This window comes from Trichosurus vulpecula, chromosome 1 (genome assembly GCF_011100635.1).
Source record: "Trichosurus vulpecula isolate mTriVul1 chromosome 1, mTriVul1.pri, whole genome shotgun sequence".
NCBI classification, from domain to species: domain Eukaryota; kingdom Metazoa; phylum Chordata; class Mammalia; order Diprotodontia; family Phalangeridae; genus Trichosurus; species Trichosurus vulpecula.
The window spans coordinates 360,448,372-360,457,453 of record NC_050573.1 but is presented as its reverse complement, the minus strand read 5'-3'; positions in this window follow the sequence as shown (position 1 = coordinate 360,457,453).

Genomic DNA, 9,082 nt, shown 5'->3' with positions numbered 1-9,082 from the left:
TAAGTAGGGAAGTGACATGGTCAGAATTATACTTTATAATTATAAATGCAAGTAAAGTAAATATTTTTAAAAGGCAAGAATTGACATCCTTTTATAGGAAGCTCTTATGCAAAATAATGCTCATTACTTTCACCACACTCTTCTTTTAACTAGAAGAAATCAAGATGAGTGAAGTAGAGAAAAGAGCTGATTGAAAAGGCAGAATTTATCAAATCATATAATCAGAGGAAAGTGTTAGTTTCCCACTTTGGTGGGAGCAATTTGGAGATAAAATGTTCCTTTGCTTTTATAGTGGAGTAACGATTTTCAAATTTGATGTTTGCCCTTAAACCTTACTTGCCCTTTGGAGGTCAAGAATAATATGATATCTGAATTTTTTATTTCCCACAGTAAAATGCTCCACACTTTGTTAGTGCTTAAAGTTCTGATTTTGTGGTATTTGCTTTAGTTTAACACGTAGTTGGCTTCATCAAAGACTTGGAAGGCTCAGTTTCCTCCTCTGTTAAACAGGGATAATATTTGCTCTACCTCTTGTTGTGAGGATCCAATTAAGTAAATATGTATATAGTTTGTAATCTATAAAATGCTTTACAAGTATAGGTAAATATCATTATTATTGTACTAATAATCCTCAGTATGGAATTCACGTAGGTTTTATTTCTGTTCATAGAGTAGGTTAATAATCATGAAAATGCCAATTACCTTGTTCCATAAAGCATGACTTACCAATCAAATGGAATCTTTACTTTAATGCGTCCGCTCAGTATGGATTTGCTGTCTAGTACTAGAAAGTATTCTGAAAATACAAGTTAATGGATCTCACTGTGTTTCTGGAACGATAGCTCTTTGGTGCATCATTTGCTAAAGGTATAAGAAATCTTTAATAAGTTACAGATCCATTTCTGCTTGTGATTTTGGTGAATTTATTATTATTATTATTTTTACTGGCTGGGTTATTTATCATCAACTAACCAGTTGGGAACCATCGCCAAATACAAATTGTGGTGATTTAATTTTAATAACCTAAAAATTAGAGTGGACCTCGACCTTCTTAATTTCTTTTTTAAGAAAATTATTGATATATTTTGTTTTTTATAGCACTGGAATTTCCCCCAGTAACCTTCTCCCTCTCCCTCCCATAAAGTTATCCTACATATCAAATAATATTTTAAATAAAAGGGAAAAAAGAGGAAGAGGCAATTTTTTTTGGGCAAAACCTATCAATCCATTGGAAAAACATCTCTAAATATATGATACTATACTCATGGACCTCTGACCTTTGAAAAAGAGTGAAGTGGGGAAATTTTGTCACATCTCTTCTTTGGTGCCATTCTTATTCTTTGTAGTTTTGTTAACATTCACTTTTATTGTTTCGTGGTTCTTTCTATTTACATTGTTGTAGTCTTTGTGTATATTGTTTTCTTGGCCCTGCTTGCTAAACTTGGCTTAGAACTTTTAAGTCTTTCCATTCTTCTTTGTATTTATTATATTTGTTCTTTCTTGTTAGCACAGTGATATTCCATTACATTTATATACCACAATTTGTAGATTCACTCCCTACTTTAGTAGCTTCCACAAAAAGTGCTGTTATAAATGTTTTGGTGTCTATAAAGGGACTTTGTTCTTATCAAAGACCCCTTTGGGGTATAAGCCTAATAGTGGAATTTCTGGATCAAAGAGTATTTTAGTCACTTTGCATAATTCAAAATTGCCTTCTAAAATGGTTGTACTGATTCATAAGTCCACCAGTGACTCACTAGTATACTTATCTTCCCATAGCACCCCCAACATTGATCATCCCTATCTTTTGTCATCTTTTCCAGTTTACCGTCAGGTAAAATCTTATGGTTGTTTTTTTTATTTGCATTTCTCTTATTATTAGTGATTTGGAGGATTCTTTCATATGGTTAATAGTTTGAAATTCTTTTGTGAGAACTATTTGATGATATTCTTTGACCATTTATTGGGTAATGGTTTTTGATTTGATATATAGCTATATAAGTGATATATCTATATCTTCTTTATTGTTGTGTATATATATCTTAGTTATCTATAAATATTGGATTATAAACTCTTATCTGAGAAATTTGATCCAAAAGGTTTTTTCCCCTCATTTGACCACTTTCCCTATCCTAGATGCATTAATCTTGCTTGTGCAGAAGCTTTGCAATTTCATATAATCTTATCAATTCATTTTTGAATTTTCAGGCCATTCCTAAATATGACCTAGGTCCAAAGACTCTTCTGGCTGGGAGATGACCTAGCTTAAGTCTGAGTTTTTAGAGTTCTGGAACATTTAATAGTAATATCCCCATAATCTCTCCAAATATCCTTAATTCTAGACCATCCCCCTTAACTGGACTTTTTAAGAATGAGGTCATCCCCTGGGAATGGTGGGGGCGGGGTAGAGGAGAGAGTGAAATTTTGACTCTTACTCAGCATCCATTGCTCTTTCCACTGTCTCATAGCTATAGTTTATTATATCTAGAAACACAAGATTGATTAAGAAACATCATTCCTATTATAAAGGCAAGACAGTATTTCACCTACAAATTGTTTCCAGAAGTGGAGAAGCTTAGGTGAATGTACTTCCATACCTTTGCCTCCTAGAATCCCCTACTTCCTTCAAGATTCAGTTCAAAGACTACCTTCCTCACATAGCCTTTCCTGAATCCCCCAACTGATAGTGACTTCCTTCCTGAATTGATCTATTTTCCTTTATTCTGTATATATATGCGCATGTTGTCTTCCTTGATAAATGAAACATTCTGCCCAATAGTCCCTGGTGCATTTGCTTGTAAGGATGGTGATGACATTGGCGTTCATTTGTTTCAAGGATGACAAACAGCCTCACATTTTAACACATTTATTAATCACGTTACCAACTGGACAGATAATTGTACACAATCAACAGCAAAAACATACACCATGAGTTGCAATCCTGTAGAAGAAACAACGTCCATACAATATGCATTATATTAAAGGTTTGCAAGCCAAGCCTTTTCTAGTCAGACAATGGCTACGTTGGAACTTCAAGCTTATACTGCTTGGCTCTGGAGGGCTGTATATCAAGAAAAGCAATGCTTATTTTGACAACATAGCTTAGTCACGATTAATGCAATTTTAGAAGTTAGTGACACCACCTTACAAAGTTTCAATGTTCATAATATTGTCTTGACTTTTATCATACAGATAAAGTGAAACATTTAATACTTCCTAGCATTAATAAAACAGTGTAAAAATATATCACATATATATATATAAATTTGTTTCCCTTTCCTGAAAAACTTAGTACAAACTAGTAGTATGTGATCCCTTTCAAGTTTCTTTTAAGTTTTCTTTCCCCTCCCCATCCCTACCCCCAAAAGCATAAGGACAAGATGGCAGTTCAATGAAGAGTGTCAAAGTTCAGTACAATGCCTCTGGTTTTGCTTGCCCCTCACCAGGCCTCTCGCTCTCAAGATAGAAGCCAAGCTAACTGATGCCCTTTAGATCAGATCCTTCAATTTCTCTAGAAGATATCTGACTGCCACAATCAAGAAAGTTAAGCACCAATGCCCATGTGCTCAGTTAGCCACTACAGTCCAGACTGAGGAATACCCATCCTTTCCAGCTCTGAAAAACTAAGCTGTTTACTTGCAAAATTTAAGGAAGCATTCAGTAGTAAGTCAATAGAAAATGACTTTGCAAGTTTAATGCTGGGTTTCTCCCCAACCCCCAAGCCTTTTTAGTAGATCGAAAACTTCACAGTAGAGCTAAATGTTAATCTAAGATGCTATATTCAACACTGCAAGAGACAAGGTAACAAAAAAGCACACAGCAACTTTTTTGGCTGGAGTTAGGGTGTAGGATTGGGTAAAGTTCACTGAAGCTATTGGTACATTGGAAGACAAACCCAAGAGCCATTTAAACTTTTCAACCAGTCACCTTAAGTGTTAACAGATTCTATTCCAGGTAGCTGGATCCCAGCTGCTGAATAGAAAACCGGCATGCCCAGGCTCATGCATATCCAGGCATTATTAGGATGTTAAAAGTCTGAACCTGACCTAAAGTTGAGGTGAAACAGTGCAAGACAGCGATTAGTCAGGAAACCTGGAAACTAAAGAACACAACTACATGTGGTAACAAACCTCCCACGCTTCTCCAGTTCTGATTTCTTGGCATTGCTGTCATTTTCATCTGTCCACAACTTGAAAGACTAAAGGCATTAAAACATTTGAAAAATACTCTTGTATAAATATATATAACTCTTGCTATGACATTTTATATTTTATAGTATAATTAGAATTTAGATTTTGGTACCTATCTGCCAAACCTATCTCCTCTGCACTGACCATTTGTCTATCTTATGTAGCACTTAAATAGAAACATAAATAATTTTGTATGATCTGCATTATGAAACAACCTTTTTTTACCTTTCTCTCAAGGCTAAGACATCCTCCTACACATTCCCTTTTCATGACACAAATCGTTCTTGTCTGTAAGGTATTTTCAGAGTGTAAACTTTGTAGGTCCCTCCCCCATCCCAAACCCCAGCTAAGAAGAATTTAATCATTTAACCTTGGTTAAAAAAAGCTAATTGGCATTGCATAAAACCATGCAGCAAAGGCAAACATCCTGGCTATATGCTATATACAATATCCAGAAACTGAACCAAGGAAATTACAGAGATATGTTTTGGGGGCACAGACTCCAGATTCAAGCATAAGTTCTTTGATACACATGATGAAGCCCACTAGCCAGCTAACTAGGACATTTAAATTTTGTCTCTGGATTGTGATGCTCACTAGAATTATTAATATCTACCACCCCATAGTTGCAGATAAATCATGAAACATGACTAGGCAAATGAGTCTATATTCCCAAAGCTTTATTTTTTAGTTTAAAATGACCTTTTAAAGAAAAGATGCCTCTATCCTCAGCTATACATGAACAAAGAAAGGCTCATATGTACTCAAATAGAGAGTTTGCCCTGGTAGGAGGTAAACAGATGAAATACTCAGTTTAGAAGAATTAAAGCCTGCATCTATAGATATCGTCATATACTCCAGCGTATTTGTTCGATTACTAAAATGTCATTATTTCAATTGTGCATACTATTCGCCATAGCTTGTCTCTATGAACAGCCTGAATGGTGGGGAGTCAGAAATGCCAGGCCTGTTACCCAGATACAGCTGAGCAGTTTTCAGGGAATAAGATGAATTTTATTTTACAGCCATGGTATCAGAGATTTAAAGCTAAGTGGGACCTTAGAAGCTATCAAGTCCAACCCTCTAATTTTAAAGGGGGGGAAAGCAGGACCCAGAAAAGTTAAGTGACTTGCCCATGGTCACACAGTTGTTTGTTGTCATTTGTTGGGAGTGCTTAGTCACATTCAATTGTGTCTGATTCTTTGTGGCCCCTTTTGGGCAAAGATACTGGAGTGGTTTGCCATTTCTTTCTCCAGCTCATTTAACAGCTGAGGAAACTGAGGCAAACAGGGTTAAGTGATTTCCCCAGAGTCCCATAGCTAGTACGTATCTGAGGCTGGATTTGAATTCATGTATTTCTGACTCCAGATCTGGAACTCTATCCACTCTGCCACCTAGTTGCCCCACACAGCTAGTAAATGTTTAAGGGAGGAACCCAAGTCTTCTGGCTCCAAGTCCAGTCCCTATCCATGATAACATGTTGTTATTAAATGTCATTAAAACTAAGGACTATCTAAAAGCAAAACAATGAGGAACCTGGAAATCAACTTGATCAAATAACAGAGTTTTAGTCCTGGGATGAAATCAGAACCTATATCTTAGTGCTAGACTAAAGGAAATAATCACAAAGCCCAGAAGAATGTTTATGGTTGAATGTGAACAGGTCATAAAGACTCTGTAGAAACAGATGCTTCACCAGTTCCTTCCTGAGCAGAAATCCAGCTCCCTAGTGATAGTTGTCATTCTCAGGCAAAAGGAAGAGACAACTAGCAGGTTCTCAGTGCCCCTTAGTGTGAGAAGGTGCATGCTATTTGTGAGATTCTAGAATTGAAAAGGACACCCAAAAACATATCTTCTTCACTTTGCTGGCAAAATTCTTGAGCGGTGTTGGGATATAGTCCAGCTGAATGGGCTAAAAGAGCCATCTCCATAATTTTTCATGGTTTTTTCACTTGATCAAACTTATTTCCATTGGCCCCTTTGCTCTGTTATACTTGTAGCATTTCAAATCCACCTTATAAGGGAGGCAATGAAATGAATGTTTTTCCTAGGTAAGGGTTTGGAAAACATACTTGAGGTTTTCTTTTCAGAGACTTTTAGAAAATGAAATTGTTTCCACTTTATAAAATCTAGAGGGTGCCTGGTTGTTAGAAATTGCTTCATTTCCTCAGCCCATTCCCAAAGTCAGTTCACTTTTGAGGGAGTAAAAGGACCTTATCCCTTGGGAGGCATAATTTATTAAATGGATTGAACCTTGATATCCTGGAAGGGCTATTCTTTCCCTGGAGGAGAACAGCTCACCCCTACAATAGTTTGTTGAACTTGGCTCACCAAAGTTTGGGAGCATTAGACTTTTGTTGTTGTTCCCTAGCTTATCACACTTGCCATATTCTCCTTTTAGGGCAAATTTCTTCTGCATTTGCTTGGAAATTGAAGAGTTTCTCCTTGGTTCAAGACAATGGACCATTGCCCTGAGTCAGGACACAATAATTCTGGTTCTCCTTTCACTATTTTGTGGATAAAATAAATCTCAAGTAGAAGAAAGGTGTGAGGACTGCTCGAACTCTGTCCCCTAGAATAGCTGCCACTGAAGGGGTAGTGTATTCCTTTCCTTGGAGGTTAAGCCCTATCATGGATTCATTTAAATCTTCCCCCCACAGATGGCCAGCTTTGCCCCCTTTAAAGTCCTGTGAAGTATTTAAAGGGGCAGAGGGAGTGCTTATACCAGTTATTTGGGATTAAAAGAAAAAAAATCTGACCCATTGTGTGGGTCTCTTTTTCTTGGCTGTTATGCAGACCCTGGCTGGAGGAGAAGCTTAGCTGTGTAAAGACCTAAAAGAGAAAAACAAGGTCTATCTTGGCCTCCCCTGTAGGATGATTGGCAAACTGGAGGGAAAGCAGGGAGGACTATTTCACTTTTCCAAAGTGGACCTACATTCACACAAGCATCTTCTGTGCCCCAAACTGGGTTTCTCTTCAGATGACCAAGCAAGTGTCCTTCCAATTAATTGTGAGTAAGTGGTTATAGCCACTGGACTATAAGAGGACATTTGAGGGATGGAGTAACAGAGAATATGTGGGTTTTAGGCCTTTTTACCATACTGCATGTTAAAATACTACCACCATCAGTTTCCATATTTTTGCAAAAGCATTTTTCAAGCAATACTTAACTCTTAACTAGAGATGCTCTTTACACGTAGGTCCAGACCTGTGAGGAAAGCCAGGAGAAAGTTATTTTGTCTTTTTATTCCCAGCATTTCTTGTGAAATGTCTGATTTAATGCACTCATTGGAAGCAAGCAGGGAGATCTTATTGTCCTCATGTCTACAAACAACCACTAGAGTCTGAGACCTGCAGTTAACCTCAGCTCTTCATCTTCTAAGGTGAAAAGATCGCTTCAGTCTCTTAGACTCCCAGACACCTCAGGGGCATTCTGCCAGGGCTTCTGCCAAGAGTCCTTGGAACTTGACTGTAAAATGACAGCAGAGTACTTCTTGCATTTGAAGCAGATGCTGTGTGTTGCTTGGAAAGGCCAAATGATGCATCCAATCCAGACTCGAATGTCTCACCAGTCACTTTATAATGAGAACAGCTGCATTTCCTTGTCCTCTGGCTATGTTTTGACTTTGGTTCCAACTGATCCATATAGCATTTGTAGAATGTCCATAGCTCACATTATTCTATATGTATATATGTGTGTGTGTGTGTGTGTGTATGGTATGAGGTACTTACTGTACTTCCAGAACAGGGCCAATTAAATTCTCACTATGGATGTTCCCCTAGAGGGAACCACAAAGCACCAACGGTGGCACTTATTCCTGGCACAGGACCCCACCCCCTACTATTCCCCATCCATACCCATGGGGTTGAACAAAGGAAGATACCTTAATTGGGATTTCCTTTGACACTAAAGTTCAGTGGGGCTTTTGTAAATGCCTGAGCTCAGTCTGTAAGTGACATCATGGTATTTAAGGGAAGAAAGGCTCATGTTTTACAGGCAGCAGGTGGCATATCCCATCTCTAGCACAGCCACTTCAAAAGGACATTATAGAATTGTGGGTCTACCTTTCTGGGGGCCTCAAGCACAGGCCTTACTGTCTGAAAGGTTATGCAGGGCTCTTGGGTTCCACTTTAACCAGAAATGACCTGAAAATCCAAGCAAATGTTTCTGCTCCCCTTGGTATTAATTATTCTGATAGTTGTTCTAAATCTCCAATTCACTTTGTAGTGAATAGATTATTGGACTTGGAGTCAGGAAAACCTGGGTTCAAATCCTACCTTTGACACTAGCTATGTGACCATGGACAAGTCACTTAACCTCCCCTCAGCCTCAGTTTCCTCATCTGTAAAATGATGTGATGACCTCTAAGGTCCCTTCCATATCTCTGTATCTTTGATCCTGTGAGTATATGGAATGGCAGCTCAGAGAACCACACCTTAGCTCAACCCAGGGGATTCTTTGCTAACTAATAAACTTCCCTCTCATTTCCTTTGTGTTTCTGTAAGACCACTAAGTGTAAATACATCAATAATACAAGGGAAATGACTAAGAAATCTTTGTTCTATTTCCTGCCTCATCTCAGCAAGGCCCTCAAACACCCAGGGATTTGCACTGGTGCAGGTGCTTTCAGAAGCTCTTTTGCTGGGTATGAAGAATTAGGAAAGAGCCTTTTACTCTTTTAGCTGGATAAAACAAGATGGACTGCCAGTCCACGGGCTAAACCTGAGTGGGAAGCAAATCTCACCTGGAGGTTTGCTTCCCAGGTCCTAGAACCACAAGCTAAAGCAAAACAAAGCCTGGCAAAACTGAATTAGTATAATTTGTTCTGTCGGAACATTGTGTGAATCAATTAACTAAATATTGGATCAGCTGACATAGTTAATATCCTAGG